The following is a 19,127-nucleotide window of genomic DNA, read 5'->3' as shown; positions in this document are numbered from 1 at the left end:
TGCTACCCATCATATAAAAGTATAGGACACAGAATTTTGTACCGTGCGTACTACTCAACAATGATAATAAATGACTATGCTATTGGCTTTATGTATTTACCATACTACATAAATTGGGGGGATGTACTATGATTTTTTAACTTGGTACATTCTACTACTACAGCCACAACCCCAATCCTTTTGCTCTCGTCTTTTTTTTTCCCAGTGTTTGCATTTGCTATAGAATTATTACTATAGAATTATTTCAGTAATTCTTTTTTTTTTTTGAGATAGAGTCTCATGGTTTTTGCTTTGGCCAGCCTCAGACTGTGATCCTCCTACCTCCACCTCCCAAGTAGCTGGGATTAAAAGTATATACCACCATGCCTGGCTTGGAAGCACTTTTAGCAAGTGCACTAACAGCAACTGCAAAATAAGAGAAATTTTCCCTGTGCTGTAGTATTTATCACAAAGCAAAGAGGAAATATATTAGATATAGCAATTATTTTATGTTTTAAATTGTCACTTAAAATAACCAGGTATTTTTATTTTTTACTTTAAAGTAATTTTATTTAGAATTTATTTTGCATTTTTCCTTCTTTTAATGATTTTTATTATAAAATGTTTGTAGCACATAGCAATCGTTTTTATTGAAATATGCCATCTTGTTCACAGTATTGGCTCTAATAATGATAAATCATGCTTTTATTATTATTATTTTTGTGTGATACTGGGGCTTGAACTCAGGGCCTGTACCTTGAGCCACTCCACCAGCCTTTTTTTGTGTTGAGTATTTTCAAGATAGGATCTCGAAAACTATTTTGCCCTGGCTGGCTTGGAACTGCAGTCTTCCTGATCTCTGCATCCTGAGTTGCTAGGATTACAGGTGTGAGCCACCAGTACCTGGCTTTTATTATCTTTTTTAAACAAAAGATCCTCTCAAACTTTTGGAATAATTCTATCAAAAAACTATTCAAGGTTATTACCATTGTTACTCTCACTATATCTTTAAAATATGTAAAAACAATTTAAGATTTTAGAAATTCTACTTTTTTTTTTTTGCATTATTAGGGTTTGAACTCAGGACCTACACCTTGAGCCACTCCACCAATCCTTTTTTTGTGATTTTTTTTTTAAGATAGGGTCTTGCAAACTACTTGCCTGGACTGGCTTCAAACCACGATCCTCCTGACCTCTGCCTCCTGAGTTGCTAAGGTTAAAGGCGTGAGCCACCGGTGCCCGGTTTAGAAATTCCACTTTTTAATCTCTGAATCCCAAAGATTAAAATCTGCTGAGAATTTGAAAACAATATTACAATAGTCACTAGATCCCTACAACATTCTTGGTGTATGGTAGATGGAAGGGGGCTTTTTTCATATGATTTTCTTGCCATCTCAAAAACTATCTGAAAAAAAATTCTATCTGCTTTTCAGTAATATAGCTTCATGTTAGTCATACATATGTGAACCCAAATATTCCTCACCTTTCTGTCTATACCATTCATCTGCTTTCTTCCCTCAATTCTTTCTCTTTTTTCCCAATAAAATGTTTATTTATTCAACACACACACAGAGCAATTATTTACTGGAAACTTCTAGACTGCATTGAGAGTATTAGGTACTGTTGATAGAAAAAGAACTAAATCGGTCCCTGCCCTTAATGATTTTACAGTCTAGAAGACATTTTGTTTTAATTTTGAGAAAATTTCAAATAAAGAAAAATATAAAGAATAATCCCACCCAATATCCACAATCTTCAAATTGAACAAATATTACTTCATTTTCTATTTTATAAGAATGTAACCATCTATCTTGAACTGGTGTGTGATATTTTCCCACATACAAGGACTAGTTCCATGCCTGGAAATAGTCCAGGCATGTTTTTGTTCACAGAGATGGCATTTCTCTGTCCCCAGTCTTTAATATTTACCTGATCATTTATGATTTAGAAATTCCACTTTTTGTTCCTAAATTCCAAAGATTAATACCTGTTAAGCTATGTTCATGAAACTGCATTTATTTTAGCAGTTTTGTGATAATTTATTGGTTAAACCAAAGCATTCTATGGATTTCACTACTGATGGACAGTTAGGTTGTTTGTATTTTATGCCACTAGAAAAAAAATTCTACAGTGAACATCCATGAACCATTTCCTTCGAAGTGCATGTGAACATTTCCCTAAGGTAAATATCTAAGAGCAGAATTGCCAAATTATAGCAGCATACATTTTCTGTTTTAATAGATTCTGCCAAGTTACTCTGAAAAATGGTCATTCCAAATCATTAACAAGCATTTATGATGTGATAGTAAATAAGACAAAAATTCCTGTTCTAGCAGAATTTACATCACAGTAAACAAAGACAGTCAATGAACATAAAAAGTATATTTTGCAAGTGTTATAAGTTGATAAGCAAAAATAAAGCAGAGAAAAAAGTGAGGGATGCTGAGAAGTTGCCACTTTTAAACAGGGTAGAGGGTAGGCCTCACTGCAAAGTTAACATTTAGCAAAACACTTGAAGGGTATCTGGTTAAAATGTTTCAGGCAGAGTGAAGAGCTGGTGCAAGATAGGAGCTGCTTGCCTAGTGTGTTTGAGAAACCACAAGGAGGCCAGTGTGTCTGCTGGAGTGTGAGCTACAGAGAGCAATGGTAGGTAATGAAGATAGTAACAGGAACGAGGTTGTGCTGAACCTTGTAGGCCACGGGACTTGGGCTTTGTATGGAGTGAGATGGGAGCCATTGGAGGGTTCTGAATGGAGGACTGACATGATTTCACTTGTGCTTCAAAAGGGCATCCCTCCAGTGGCAATGTTGAAAATATATCCTCAATATGTAAAGACTGAAACAAGAGGCATCAATATGGACTCTTGAGCTTTTTTGCCAATCAGCCACAAAGACAAAATTGCCATTCACTGAGGTGAAGAGGGCTGTGGGATGAGCAGGTGGAGGGGGGTAGACTCAGGAGTTCAGTTTTAAATATGTGTTTGACAGACTATCTGTTAAACAGCTGATTGGCTTTGTTTAGCTTTCATTTCTTTCATGACCTATACTTCTATAAAATACAATACAAATAAGTTGCTAGGAAACAGGAATAAAGGCATTTGAAATACAAACCTCAATTTTGTTCAAACAACATAAAATTACTCTCAGATTTCTAGAAAGTTTTTAAAACATTTTTGATTTCTACACTTCTGTGGCATGGGAAACAAATATTTCATGGGCTAGTGACAAATATTTCCTGATTGGCACTGATTCAAGGGCTACATTTTGGATAAGTGTGTATTAGTCATCGGGGTGGAGATGTTACTGGAGCCAGAAGGCTCTGGAGAGGTCTCAGGGAGGAGGTTTCTCTGCCTGACCTGTGGATACCAAGCTCATGATGCTGTCACAAAAAAAAAAGAACTCTAGGACACATCAAGTAGACACTAAGAAAGTTAATTAGTAAAGGAAAGGAAAGATAGAACGGTAGGTAGTACACACCCAGAAATGGGTGCTGGCATTTGATGACAGATGCAGTGGGTGCTCTACCATAAGGGGCAGTTATGGTCAAAAAGTGGGTTAAGGGGTTGGCTTCAATTTTTGCCTTTGTTCTGGACACCTGGTATATGCCTGCTGTTACATTGTTTTGACATTATCAGTTGTGCCCACAGATACCAAGACTAGTCACTTTGCAAAATCTGGGTCTTTGTGACATCAAGGTCTATTTTCCTTGAGCATCTCTTTAAACAAAGGATGGGTGTTACCAGATGCTCCTTTCAAAACAGGTGCCCATCCTTGAGATAAATGTTTTCCTTTGCAAACACTTTCATGCTCAAAAGAGTTTTTATAAGAAATTTATCAAATTGTTGTCCCTGGGATAAATGTCTTTAAGATACTCCTGCTCAGAGAACAGGAAGGCAAAGCAGGTCTTGTCTGGGGGGTTGGTACCAGAGGGCTGGAGAAAGATATAAGGAAAGTGTATAGGGTGAATATGGTGAAAATATTATGTGCACATGTATGTAAATAGAAAAATAAGTCATGTTGAAACTATTCCAGGAATGGGGGAGGGGGATAAAGGAGAACAAAGGAGGGAGTGAATTCAGCTATGATGTATTGTAAGAACTTTTGTAAATATCACAATGTTCCCCCAATACAACAATAATTTAAAAAGAAAGATATTCCTGCTCCGTTCCCACAGTGTGGTAATCACCTGGGGAAGGTCAGAAGGAAAGAAGTGCTCTTTTCTTTTTCTTTATTTTCCCCTTAACTAAATGTGCAGTTTAGTGAGAGAGTATGAAATTTAAAGCAAAGAAGTAGTGCCTGAGTGCTTTTAATCAAGCTATTCATTAATACAGTGTTTATTTCTGAATTCCTTGTTACTTCCTGTGCCTCATTTTCCCTGATCTCTCTCTGATGAATGGCTTAAGAAAATGTGATAGGTGCGTGTACACACACACACATACACACAATGGAGTTTTATTCAGAAATGTCTAAGTACACTGTTGAATATTCAAATTTAATTACTGAAGGACTACAGCAATGTCTTTAAATTCACTTGAACCAGAACTCGAAATTCTGATTTAGCAACTGCTTATTGAATATGCACCTCATTTGAGGCACTATGCTGACAATGTCATGTAAGAAGGGTCAGATTAAAATCTTTGGGCAATCTGAAAAGGCATCCCTTCTTAACAATACTAAAAAAAATGTTCACCATATATCTAGAAGAAATATGGGGAAGCTGATTTCTATTAAAAACATTTAAGCTCAATGTTTACATTTGAAATAATATATTAAACACAATTTTTCAAACTAGGCAACTTTGGGGGAGAATTCTGTTCCAAATTTGGATATGAAAGCTGGCTCAGCTCAGAGATGGGAGTATTACCTTTTGATTAAACCTCATGACTTGTATTTTAAAATATTCAAAACATTTTATTTCAAATCTGAAGTTGTCTACTTGGTTGAGAGGAAAGCTTCCCTCTCTCTCTCTCTCTCCCCTGGCATATAAATATCAGGAAAGCTGAGCTGGCACCCTATCTGCACTTGCTCCCACTGTTTATCTAGCTTGCTCTGAACAGTTTGATGCCTTGTATCTAGAAAGTGACAAATTTAAGCTGCAACATAATTTTTTTCCTGCTTTAAATGCAGCATTATTACTTTAAAGACATTCAAAGTGCCCTAATGATAAAAATTATTAGATGTGTGCCATTCACTGGCTCTTGAGCTGCCACATGGTGGCTCTGCCACTTCCACCTGCCCTGGGTGTGGAGAATAGACACTTACAGAGAAGTCTATGCTGCTCTATTTGTTTTCCTGCTCAGCTCCTGCACTGGCCTCTCTGGAGACATCTGCTCCCACTCACTGCAGATCATCTGCAGTCTTCCCTTGTGGGAAGGGCTAACAAATCTGCAGCCAGGCAGGCCTGGGTCCTTCTCCGTCCTCCCTAGACTCAAGCCTTTTCTCTGCAGAAGTTGTAAGAATGCTTTTCTTTTCACTGCAATGTTGTACATAGCTCAGTTGCTCATGAGGTCCATCCATGTTTGTTTTGTTTTTCCAGAATTATTACAATTGGTCCTTTCTTTTTTTTTTTTTTCCTTTTTCTTTTATTATTCATATGTGCATACAAGGCTTGGTTCATTTCTCCCCCCTGCCCCCACCCCCTCCCTTACCACCCACTCCGCCCCCTCCCTCTCCCCCCCCCAATACCCAGCAGAAACTATTTTGCCCTTATTTCTAATTTTGTTGTAGAGAGGGTATAAGCAATAATAGGAAGGAACAAGGGTTTTTGCTGGTTGAGATAAGGATAGCTATACAGGGAGTTGACTCACATTGATTTCCTGTGCGTGGGTGTTACCTTCTAGGTTAATTCTTCTTGAACTAACCTTTTCTCTAGTACCTGTTCCCCTTTTCCTATTGGCCTCAGTTGTTTTTAAGGTATCTGCTTTAGTTTCTCTGCATTGAGGGCAACAAATGCTAGCTAATTTTTTAGGTGTCTTACCTATCCTCACCCCTTCCTTGTGTGCTCTCGCTTTTATCATGTGCTCATAGTCCAATCCCCTTGTTGTGTTTACCCTTGATCTAATGTCCACATATGAGGGAGAACATACGATTTTTGGTCTTTTGGGACAGGCTAACCTCACTCAGAATGATGTTCTCCAATTCCATCCATTTACTAGCGAATGATAACATTTCGTTCTTCTTCATGGCTGCATAGAATTCCATTGTGTATAGATACCACATTTTCTTAATCCATTCGTCAGTAGTGGGGCATCTTGGCTGTTTCCATAACTTGGCTATTGTGAATAGTGCCGCAATAAACATGGATGTGCAGGTGCCTCTGGAGTAACAGTCTTTTGGGTATATCCCCAAGAGTGGTATTACTGGATCAAATGGTAGATCAATGTCTAGCTTTTTAAGTAGCCTCCAATTTTTTTTCCAGAGTGGTTGTACTAGTCTACATTCCCACCAACAGTGTAAGAGGGTTCCTTTTTCCCCGCATCCTCGCCAACACCTGTTGTTGGTGGTGTTGTTGATGATGGCTATTCTAACAGAGGTGAGGTGGAATCTTAGCGTGGTTTTAATTCGCATTTCCTTTACAATTGGTCCTTTCTTCCAATAGCTAAAGTTTTGTTGCTAGGTCAGGCTTTTCTGTCTGGTTTCTTGCTTCTGAAGCTGAAAATTCTTTGAGATGCTGGTCAGTTCCTCTTACAGTAGGTCGTGATGGTTTGCCATGGACTCTAAAGGGCAGTGATGCAGATGAGCAAACAGTAAAAAGATCCCATTCAGGGCCCTCCATCCTGAGCTAACTCCCTAAAAAGTAGTAGTTAGTAGAAATCCCCTTTATATCTAATTTGTCAGATCACATTCTGTAAACTCAGTCTGAAATTTCTCTAGATGTCCTTAAATAATAAGAGAAATTTTTTCAGTTGTGACTTCTTCAATATATCTGCACTCCACTAATAAACTAAAGCTAATCCTTAAATACCTACAAATTGCAGGCAAATTAAAGTCAGCATCCCCTGGAAGAGCATGGAAGTATTCTAGCCATGACAACGATGGTTCATTTCTGACCACTCCCACCAAACAACAGATAGTCATGAATTTATAATAGGAAAATAATCACTAACTACTTCCCAGCTGCTTTCTTACTTTCTTGGTAGTGTGACTTATGACTCATTCCTCCAAAAATATGTCCCCTTGGGGTATTTCTAAAGAAAACATGTGCTTTGCTTCATCCAAGTCACAAGGTTACAATCCTTATTTCCTTAAATTTCACTCCTAAGGATTATGAATTGTTTAAGAAAAATAAATTCCTTGGAAAAATATAAAGAAACCTTTGTTTGCTTCTTATAGGTTTGCTTTCTAGAACAATCAATTAAATAGTTAAACACAGATTTTACTAAATACAGCAATATTTAGTAAATACTGTAGATAAGACAGTGGCAATGTAAAGGAATGAGACACTATCCAAACCCTATTATCTAGTGAGGGGAACACACCCAGGTAAATAAGCCATTGCTATACAATATAATACTTATTGTAGTGGAAAAACAGAGGAAAGAGTGACTAATTCTACTGGGTGCCTCAGGGCTTCACAGAGAAGGTAACATTTGAGTTGAGTGTTGAAGAATAAGAGTTTTATCAAGTAAAAAAGATAAAGAATTCTTCCCTAGGGTTCCCTCCTGCCCCAATTTCTATGGTAAAATTTACTTGGATTTTGCAAATATGAATTTTTTTAAAGTTTGAATCTTTCAGCCAGTCACCTGTGGCTCACATCTGTAATCCTAGCTACTCAGGAGACAGAGATCAGAGGCTAGAGATTTGAATAGCCCTGGAGAAATGGTTTCAGAGACCCTAACTTGAAAATACCCAACACAAAACAGGACTGGCAAGTGTGCAGCCCTGAGTTCAAACCCAAGTACCACAAAAAAAAAAAAGTTTGAACTTTTCTACTATGTAAAATCTTACCCTCATTTAGGATTAAATATCATATATGTTAAAATTCGGCAAGTCTCTTCTCGAATATTTATTTCAACTGGGTGTGTAAACTAATTTAGACTAATTATGGAAATCAATTGTATTATTTTATTAAATTCTGCCAGTGTACAAATTAGGCAGTTATAATTATTTTTTAAAGAGAAAGAAGGAAACTGTTCAGCGAGATGAGCGTCACTATTAATCCCATGGGACCCATATTCGCAGATATAGGTCCTAGGGACTCAAACCTCCCCCCCACCCCCGAGACTCACACTTCCAGCTTGATTCAAACGCTATTTTGGCAAGAACAAGCTATAACACATTTGCAGTTCTGGGACGCTCACAAACCCATTTGAACACAATTTCCTCTCCGCATCTGAATATAAGGTAGGTTCCCAGGAAGGCCCCAGCTCTTCACAGCAGGTAGGCCAGGCAGCTGCCCTAGGGATTTGCAGAAGGGCAGTTTCCAAAAACCCTTCACCCCCCGCATCCCGGAATTCTCATTCAGGTAAGGTTGGTGGGGGGTGCAAGCAAGGACAAAGCCAGTCAGACCTGGAGTTCGCCGGTCATTGCCATTAACCCGCCTAAATTGCTAAATTTTTCCCTTTCTGGTGCGAAACTGCTTCTCCTGGGTTATGTAGGGTGACGTCACGTCATGTCAACCAATCACAAACCTGCTCTGAAAGCGACGCTGGGAAGCGGACAACCTATTGGCGGCAGTGCTTTGTCAATCTCAACAGAGGCCTCGCCTCTTTTCTCTTAGCAACGGATGCGTCCTAGCAACACCGGTTGAAGAGCTGTGGAATTTGCTTTTCTGAGAGAGAAGAGTCAAACTCCAGTCTCAGGCTCTTGAAGGAGCTTTTCTCCAGGGTACTGTAGAGACCTCTTTCGCTTCAGTTTCGCAAATCAGGTAAAAGCCGCTCTGAATGGGAAAGGAGGCGTGGAAAAAATCATAGACTTCATTCACTCTTTCAAGGGCCTTTGGAAGCCTCGCTGGATGTGCTGGCTGCGGCGAAGTCTACAAAATAGACTTTCACTGAGTTCTAAAAGCGTCCAGCCGAGCCAGGGAGCAAAAATACCAGCTGTAAGAGAAAATAGCAATAGAGCAGTTCACAACAATGGAGGAACTTTGAGAGTGGATATGGTCTTGTTCACAGAATGTACATCTTCAGTTACTATCATACTGGCACATAATAGGAGGTCAATAATGAAAATGTAAATGACATGATCCTAATTATTCATCCGTATAGAGGAGTCAAGGAAAAGGTTTTAACGTGGGTAAGAGATGACTTCAGGGCTGATAAGAAAGGACTGTAAAACAAACAGGAAGATGAACGGGGGACATACACTCTTTGAAAGTGAGGACTTTTTTTCTCGTGATTAGTTTCCCTAGTACCTGATTGCTCCTCCCATCTCCTAGTGTTTGCCAAGTGCTGAATGAAATCATAGCAAACTTTCAGGGAGCTCTGAGTTTGAGGACCTCAGCCTTTGCAGAGGCCTGGCATGACAAGCTACACAGCAGTGCTATTGCGATATGTCAGGGAGTCTAAGTGAGGAGGTCGCATTAGACAATGGGTAGCAATCCTATGAAGCTAGACTGGAATTGGAGATGTGGGTTGATGAGGCAAACTGTGAAGGATATCGCAGGCCATGCTTACAAGGTTGGACTCTATACTGTTTTTCAAAGTCTGGTCTGCAGATCTCCAGTGCAGGACTGTCTCCTAATGCTTTTGCAAATGCAGGGTCCCGAGCTCAAGGAAACCTATAAAATCCCAGGGGATTCAGTAAAATTGCATTTCAAATGAACTCTATTTGGACAATACTAGGGGGAAAAAAGTGCTTCTATGGACAAGAAGGGACACATGAAAGTCATTATACAGGGAAGTGAATTAGTAAGATTTGCATTTTAGGAAGAGGCTTATGAAAAAAGGTCCTCTGAGTGATCCAGTAGCACGCAGGCAGGGAGGACAGTTAAGTGTGGTGATCTAGGTCAGAGAGTGGGGGAGAGGAATCTGGACACACTCATTTGCACTAACTGCTAACTGAAATTATTTAGTAAAAAGCCACAGTAGTAGTAAGCAGGACCTGTGACTGTCTCTTCCAAAGAAATTATAGCTTTTTTCATTTTATATTAGCAGTGTTGCAGATACATTATTTATGTTTATCACTACCTCAAAATTAAGGTGGTTATTGGAAACTTTGTCAGATTTTATTATTTCACATGTTAATAAAGAAGCACGTAATGATATATTGAAATATATTGAACTATATATTCAACTATATATTGAAATATAGTTACATTTCAATATCATCTGTATTCCTTAAGATCTCATTTTTCGATTTGCTGCATGGACTTTACCAGGTTGACAAAGGGGTTCCATGGAACAGAGTAGGCTAGGAAGTCTGTCTAAGACAAGTCTTAGACAGGGGTGGAGAATTAGCTTGGAAACAGGTCATGGACAACACTGGACACAATCTTCTTCAGACCAGCGGGGCACTATCACAGCATGTGAATTCCATATGGAAGACTTGTCTGATACCCTCTGTTACAGACTCTAGTCTTTTGCTGTTAACCTAGATGGTAGAAAATATGACCTTTGTACATTGATAATAAACAGATATTCTGGAATGGGTGGGTTAATTTATAAAGACAAGTGATTTAATACCAAATATAGGTATGCTATAAATAGGTGTATATAATATATATACATGGGGGGGCTTGAGACAGGGTCTTGCTGTGTAACCCAGGCCACCCTCAAATTCTCGATTCTCCTGGGATTATTTGCATGAACCACCATGTCCAGCTCTCATTAAAAATAGTTTTGGAGAGGCCGGCTCACTCCTGTAATCCTAGTTACTCAGGAGGATCATGGTTTGAAGCCAACTCCAGGGAAATAGTTCCAGAGACCCTCAAGAAAACACATAACAAAAAAGGGCTGACAGAGTGGCTCAAGTGGTAAGAGCACCTGCCTAGCAAATGTGGGGCCCTGAGTGCCAACCCCAGTACTGCCAAAAAAATGTTTGGAGAGCCAGACATGGTGGTGCCTGCCTATAATCTCACATGCTTGTGAATCAGACACAGGCGGATTATGGCTGTGAGATCAGCCCAGGCAAAAATTGCAAGACCCTCTCTGAAAAACAAACTAAACGCAAAAGGACTAAGGGCATGGCTCAAGTGGTAGAGTGCTTGCCTAGCAAGTGTGAGACCCTGAAATCCCCAGTACTGCAAAAAAAAAAAAGAAAGAAAAGTTTTGGACAGGCGTCATGGTGCATGCTGAGACAGGAAGATCAAGACAGTTGGAGGCCAGCCTGGACTACACAGTGAGACCCTCTCTTAAACAAACAAACAAAAAATGCTTGCACATTTCTAAATGTTACTTTCCACAACTTCTGTTTTGAAATCCAATCAACTGTAATGCTTTGAAAACCAATCACAATGCAGGCACCTGGGCACATGGGAGTAGATGAAATGAAATATCTTTCCCACTATTCTTTTTCTTTTTTTTTTGCCATACTGGGGTTTGAACTCAGGGCTTCAATATTGCCAGACAGGTGCTCTACCTCTTGAACCATGCCTCCAACCCTTTTTACTCTAATTATTTTGGAGATGGGCTTTTGATTTTTGCCACCCTGGACCACAAACCTACTATTTTAAGCTCCCCACTGTCACTGGGATGACAGGTATGTGCCACCACTCCCAGCTATTGTTTGAGTTGGGATTTTGAAATTATTTTGGGCAGGGCTAGGCTCATCCACAATCCTCCTGATCTCAGGCTCCCATGTAGTTAAAATTAGGACGTGAGCCATAGGCACCTAGCTTCCTGCTACTTTTAATGGTTACAAATCAGTTTCAGCTGGGAATAGGAAAACTGTTGTGAGCAATTCAGAGTAATCTTAGTAAAGTAATATCTGGCATTGGAATTTTTTTCATTAATTTAATGGAAAGTAATTTAATGGTAATTAATTTAATGGAAAAAATAAAATTAGCAAAATATAATATATTCAGTGTATAAAAACATAAATTTAGTGTTATGGAATTTTTTTTTATAAGTCTTGCTAGAATTTAAAAGGAAATTATCTTTTATTTGAGATTTGATTTTAAAAACAAAAATCTACATAAAAATAAACCTTGCATAAATGTACTTAGTGAAATTATATGGACTCTTAATCAGTTGATTTAGATACATTCAATTAAAAGTGATTTATTTTCTAGACATAAGACTGACAGGGTTTTTCCTGAAACACAAATGCAATGTAAGGTAACTACTTCCAAAGTAATCATTTTCTTCTGTTTTAGACTCTACTCACTGATGCGACCTCAGTTATTGACATTTCTGTCTGTTATGCTTGGCAACTGAAGTACCACACTTTTAATTAAGAAGGCTTAGTACCTCTAAAAGCCTGTGGAGCAACCGAGTGTTCCTTCCTTTGCCCTTGGTTACCAGTCAATAATTTAGAGCAGAAATTAATGAATACTTGTGAAAGGGGTAAATGAACTTCTCTGGTCAGACGGCATGCCTTGATTGTGGCCAATTTTGTTGCCAGAAAATTGACTTTGTTCCCCTGCTCCTGAAGACTGGAAATTCAACCAAATTATCCATAGATCATGTAAGAGCAGCATTTGAAAATAGATGGGAATATCTTTTCCTTGAGTATTTTGGGGAATATTCCTCAAAATAGTATTCAAGTCTAATACTAAGGCAACACCTCCTAATCTAACCTCTGGAACCTGTGAATATGGAAAAGAGGGACTAAGATTGCAAATGGAGCTAAAATTACTAATCATAGAGAAGATTATCCTGGCTATCTAAGTGAGCCCAATGGATCATGGTGCCCTTAGGTGTGGAAGAGGAGGTTAGAATACACTATTATTTGAGAAGACTTTTTTTTTTTTTTTTGGCAGTACTAGGGTATGAGCTCAGGGCTTCACTCTTGCTAGACAGCTGCTTTATCAGTGGGGCCAAGTTTCCAGCCCTTTTTCCTTTGGTTATTTTTGAGATGGGGGAGGGGTCTCACTTTATGCCCAGGCCAGCCTGGGCTATCATCCTATGTTTGGCTTCCTGCTGTAGCTGAGATAACAAGATGCATGCACCATGCCCAGGTATTGGCTGAGATGAGGTCTCATGAACCTTTTTGCCCTGGCTGGCCACAAACTGCAATTCTCCCCATCTTAGCCTTCCAGGTACCTAAGATTACAGACATGAACCACTATACCCAGCTTGAGAGGGATTTAATCTTCATCCAGTTTTGAAGATGGAGAAGGGGGCCACAAGCCAAGAAATGTCTTAAAGTTAGAAAGTCAAGGAAACATATTGTCCCTTAGACCCTCTAGACAGGAAAAAATGCTGCCTGCTGATTCCTTGTTTTTAGTCTTACTGGACTAAAAACAAGGATCAGACTTCTGAACCAGAAAATTTGTGTTGTTTTAAGTTGCCAAGTTTGTGATAATTTTTCACAGCAACAATAAAAAACTAATACACCGTGAATCCTGGTAGTTACATAGGCACAAGTATTTTATTCAGTCTTTTTTCTTTTGTGGTGCTGGGGTTTGAACTCAGGGCCTCATGCTTGGTAGGCAGGTGCTCTACCACTTGAGCCACTCTGCCAGCTCTGAGTCTTTTGTTCAGACTGGACATTCACGAAGAACAGCAGAAGGGAAGGGGACATGAATTCAACTTTTAAATTTTTTTTTTCTTTTTGTACCACTGTACTAGTTCTGAGTCTTATGCCAATTGGAAAGAAGACATAGTCCCCATCCATTATAGAGCAGTTCCCAGTCTCACTTCACATGCCCCAAACTGAGCTCCTGATCTTCCCTTTCAAAATCATCTCTTCTCACGGCGTCTTCATCTCAATAAATAGCAACTCCATATTTTCAATTCATTGAAGTAAGGTGGAATTCATTGAAGTCATCCTTCATCCCTTCTTTTCTCTGAGACCCTACACCCAAGTCATCAGCAAATCTAATTGGCACTGTTTACAAAATATGCCTAGAATTCAATCACTTTTTCCGTCCCACTTTCTCCTCCCTGATTTAGGCTGCCATCATCTCTCCCATGGATTCTTCAGTCTCTTACCTAGACTACCCCCTTCAGCCCTTTCCTTGCCGCAGTCTTTTCTCAACACAGCAGACATGTTGATTGTAAAAATGTAAGTCAGACTGGGAAAATTGTTCCCAAATATATTATCCCAAACTACTACCTCCCTTCCCTGTACAAGGTCATACAGTCCCCACCTCCTGCCTGCAGGCAGGAAGGACATTCCTCCCCCATTATCAGAGTGGCCATATCACCTGCCGGGGCCGATGGAATGTGAACAGAAGGGACAGAATGCCATGCCATGGCACTCAGGAGGCATCGTGCAGTTCTTCTAGCTCTCTTGCTTTTTGCTCCGCCATCAAAGGGGCATGTGTCAAACAGGGACTTCAGTCTGGGCCCTGGAATAAGAAGACTGGCAGAAGCTCATCCACAACTGTAATGCATAACGTGAAAATGAAAAAAAAAAATGTATGTCGTTGGACTGGGAGTGTGGCTCAAGTGGTACAGCACTTGCCTAGCAAGCACGAGGCCATAACTTCAATCCCCAGCACTGCAAAAATAATAATTACACAAAAGAATGTTGTTATACATAACTTAGATTTGGGAGTCAGTTATTACTGCAGCAAAACTGACTAATATACTCTCATCTCCTCTGACTAACTTCATCTCTAGTCTTTCGCTCAGTCACTCTGCTCCAGCTTTCATAACTTTCTGGCTGTTTTACTAAATGTGCCAGGTGTACTCCTCCCCCTCAAGTTTTTCACTTGCCATTCCCTCTGCCTAGAAATACTCCGCCTCCTCCAGGTGTCTGTGTTTCTGGCTTCCTCCATTCTCTTAGGTCTTTCCCAATGCCACATAAGGAGACCTTTTCTGGCCATCGAGTATAAAAATAACAATGCCCCATATTGGAATTCCTCTTCCTTTCCTACTTTATTCTTCTTAGCAGTCACCACCATCCAATACTAATTATTTTTCACCTTTATTTTTTCCTCCTTTTCCACTCCCTAGAATGTAACCTCTGTCAGGGCAATCTTGTTAACAGCTATATCCCTAATACTTAGGATAGCATCTGCTGCACCCTAGTCACTCAATAAATGTGTCTGGAATGAATAGTGGTGGTGGCGGGGTGTGTGTGTGTGTGTGTGTGTGTGTGTGTTGAGGTTGAGTGGTATTCAGAGTGGTTTTAAGTATTTTGAGTCAAATGCAGCTGGAATAGAACGTGGGGAGGGATACATTGATAAGAAATCTTCCCCTCAAAAGGGACTAGGTCCAAGATTTGAAATTATGCTGAGATTGGGAAGTGAGATACGGAGGACACTTAGTCTAAAAAGTTGGCACTAAATTATTGCAATATATTTTCAAAGTAGAAATTTCTAAATGATTCATCAGAATCATTAAATCTTGAGTAAACCACAAATCATGTGCTTCCAGATAAAGTCAACGATTTTTAAATAGCTTCTTTTCCTATGAAATACTGTACCTATCGTTGGCTCTGGGGGTCAGTCCACTGCAGAGGATCAGCATGTGACCCTGGATCACAGCCTGGCCCACGCCCAAGGCGCTCCTAAAAAGTCATCTGATCTCTCGTGGCCTCTATTTTCTCCTCACAAAGTGGGAATTAAAATAACAGTAATAATAAAATGTGGTTACGATTAAATTTAAAACACATGGAAAGTGCTCAGAACTGTGCCTGGCATTTGGTAAGCCCTTTGTAATTGTGAGCTATCATTATTATCATTGGGAAAAATGCATATTAAAAAGCTGAAGAAAAAAATATATATTGACAAACACATAAACATCCATACTTTGGTCAAGATTTTGCTATCAAGGGACTAGGTAGGAAATAAAACTCATGGTATTTCGATCATGGACTCTGAAATCTGCCATTTGTGTTAGTTTATTAAATGAGACAAGCCAGCATGAGAGAAAAGAGTTGATGATGATGATATTTTTATTAATTAATCTTATAAAGGCTTCACAGTCTTAAGGTGAGGTAGACTTTATTATTATCTGCATTGAACAGATGAATAAACTAAGACTGAGTTAAGTAATTTGTCCCAGGTCACTAAGCTGGTAAAAAGAAGAGGCTGTTTTTGTTTTTTGTTTTTTGTTTATTCATATGTGCATACAATCCTTGGGTCATTTCTCCCCCCTGCCCCCACCCCCTCCCTTACCACCCACCCTGCCCCCTCCCTCTCCCCCCCACCCCCTTGATACCCGGCAGAAACTATTTTGCCCTTATCTCTAATTTTGTTGAAGAGAGAGTATAAGCAATAATAGGAAGGAACAAGGGTTTTTGCTAGTTGAGATAAGGATAGCTATACAGGGAGTTGACTCACATTAATTTCCTATGCGTGTGTGTTACTTTCTAGGTTAATTCATCTTGATCTAACCTTTTCTCTAGTTCCCAGTCCCTTTCTCCTATTGGCCTCAGTTGCTTTTAAGGTATCTGCTTTAGCTTCTCTGCATTGAGGGCAAAAAGTGCAATCTAGTTTTTTAGGTGTCTTACCTATCCTCACCCCTCCCTTGTGTGCTCTCGCTTTTATCATGTGATCAAAGTCCAATCCCCTTGTTGTGTTTGCCCTTGATCTAATGTCCACATATGAGGGAGAACATACGATTTTTGGTCTTTTGGGCCAGGCTAACCTCACTCAGAATGATGTTCTCCAATTCCATCCATTTACCAGCGAATGATAACATTTCGTTCTTCTTCATGGCTGCATAAAATTCCATTGTGTACAAATACCACATTTTCTTAATCCATTCGTCAGTAGTGGGGCATCTTGGCTGTTTCCATAACTTGGCTATTGTGAATAGTGCTGCAATAAACATGGGTGTGCAGGTGCTTCTGGAGTAACCTGTGTCACAGTCTTTTGGGTATATCCCCAAGAGTGGTATTGCTGGATCATATGGTAAATCAATGTTTAGCTTTTTAAGTAGCCTCCAAATTTTATTCCAGAGTGGTTGTACTAGTTTACACTCCCACCAACAGTGTAACAGGGTTCCGTTTTTCCCCACATCCTCGCCAACACCTGTTGGTGGTGGTGTTACTAATGATGGCTATTCTAACAGGTGGAATCTTAGTGTGGTTTTAATTTGCATTTCCTTTATTGCTAGAGATGGTGAGCATTTTTTCATGTGTTTTTTGGCCATTTGAATTTCTTCTTTTGAGAAAGTTCTGTTTAGTTCACTTGCCCATTTCTTTATTGGTTCATTAGTTTTGGGAGAATTTAGTTTTTTAGGTTCGCTATACATTCTGATTATCAGTCCTTTGTTTGATGTGTAGCTGGCAAATATTTTCTCCCACTCTGTGGGTGTTCTCTTCAGTTTAGAGACCATTTCTTTTGTTGAGCAGAAGCTTTTTATTTTATGAAGTCCCATTTATCTATGCTATCTCTTAGTTGCTGTGCTGCTGGGGTTCCATTGAGAAAGTTCTTACCTATACCTACTAATTCCAGAGTATTTCCTACTCTTTCCTGTATCAACTTTAGAGTTTGTGGTCTGATATTAAGATCCTTGATCCATTTTGAGTTAATCTTTGTATAGGGTGATATACATGGATCTAGTTTCAGTTTTTTGCAGACTGCTAACCATTTTCCCAGCAGTTTTTGTTGCAGAGGCTGTCTTTTCTCCATCATATATTTTTAGTGTCTTTGTCAAACACAAGTTGGTTACAGTTATGTGGCTTCATATCTGGGTCCTCTATTCTGTTCCACTGGTCTTCATGTCTGTTTTTGTGCCAGTACCATGCTGTTTTATTGTTATTGCTTTGTAATATAGTTTGAAGTCAGGTATCGTGATACCTCCAGCATTGTTCTTTTGACTGAGTATTGCCTTGGCTATTCGTGGCCTCTTGTGTTTCCATATAAATTTAATGGTAGATTTTTCAATCTCTTTAATGAATGTCATTGGAATTTTGATGGGAATTGCATTAAACATGTAGATTACTTTTGGGAGTATCGACATTTTTACTATGTTGATTCTACCAATCCATGAGCGTGGGAGATCGCTCCACTTTCTATAGTCTTCCTCAATCTCTTTCTTCAGAAGTTTATAGTTTTCCTTATAGAGGTCGTTCACATCCTTTGTTAGGTTTATACCTAGGTATTTGATTTTTTTTGAGGCTATTGTAAATGGAATTGTTTTCATACATTCTTTTTCCATTTGCTCATTATCAGTGTATAGAAATGCTAATGATTTTTCTATGTTGATTTTATATCCTGCTACCTTGCTATAGTTATTGATGGTGTCTAGGAGCTTCTGAGTAGAGTTTTTTTGGGTCTTTAAAGTATATAGGATCATGTCATCTGCAAATAGGGATATTTTGACAGTTTTTTTACCTATTTGTATTCCTTTTATTCCTTCTTCTTGCCTAATTGCTCTGGCTAGGAATTCCAGTACTATGTTGAATAGGAGTGGAGATAGTGGGCATCCTTGTCTGGTTCCTGATTTTAGAGGGAATGGTTTCAGTTTTTCTCCATTAAGTATAATGTTGGCTGTAGGTTTGTCATATATAGCTTTTATAATGTTGAGGTACTTTCCTTCTATTCCTAGTTTTCTTAGAGCTTTTATCATGAAATGGTGTTGGATCTTATCAAAGGCTTTTTCTGCATCTATTGAGATGATCAAGTGGTTTTTGTCTTTGCTTCTGTTAATGTGGTATATTATGTTTATTGATTTTCGTATGTTGAACCACCTCTGCATTCCTGGGATGAAGCCTACTTGGTTGTGGTGAATGATCTTTTTGATGTGTTGTTGGATTTGGTTTGCCATTATTTTATTGAGGTTTTTTTGCATCAATGTTCATTAAGCAGATTGGCCTATAATTCTCCTTTTTGGAGGTGTCTTTGCCTGGTTTTGGGATAAGTGTAATACTGCCTTCATAAAATGTGTTAGGCAGTTTTACTTCCCTTTCTATTTCATGGAACAGTTTAAGGAGGGTTGGTATCAGTTCTTCTTTAAAGGTCTGATAGAATTCAGCAGAGAATCCATCAGGTCCTGGACTTTTCTTTTTGGTGAGACTCTTGATTGCTGCTTCAATTTCATTTTGCATTCTGGATTCTACTAACTTAGGTTTTTTTCTTTCCTCATTTTAGTCAGGTTTGCCAGGGGTCTATTGATCTTGTTTATTTTTTCAAAGAACCAACTTTTTAG

The 19,127-nt window shown here is 39.0% G+C and overlaps 1 protein-coding gene across 1 annotated transcript in view; it reads left to right on the top strand.

Annotated features, from left to right (window-relative positions):
- The first annotated feature begins 8,710 nt into the window (after positions 1–8,710).
- The window catches only part of Dnai3 (dynein axonemal intermediate chain 3), a 76,358-nt gene continuing 65,941 nt past the window's right edge, over positions 8,711–19,127 (top strand). Inside the window, exon 1 of the mRNA XM_074079561.1 lies at positions 8,711–8,845. The gene's annotated coding sequence lies outside the window, so the exon portion shown is untranslated. The remainder of the gene's footprint in view (positions 8,846–19,127) is intronic.

This window comes from Castor canadensis, chromosome 7 (genome assembly GCF_047511655.1).
Source record: "Castor canadensis chromosome 7, mCasCan1.hap1v2, whole genome shotgun sequence".
Lineage (NCBI taxonomy): Eukaryota > Metazoa > Chordata > Mammalia > Rodentia > Castoridae > Castor > Castor canadensis.
This window is presented reverse-complemented; position numbering and strand designations above follow the sequence as displayed.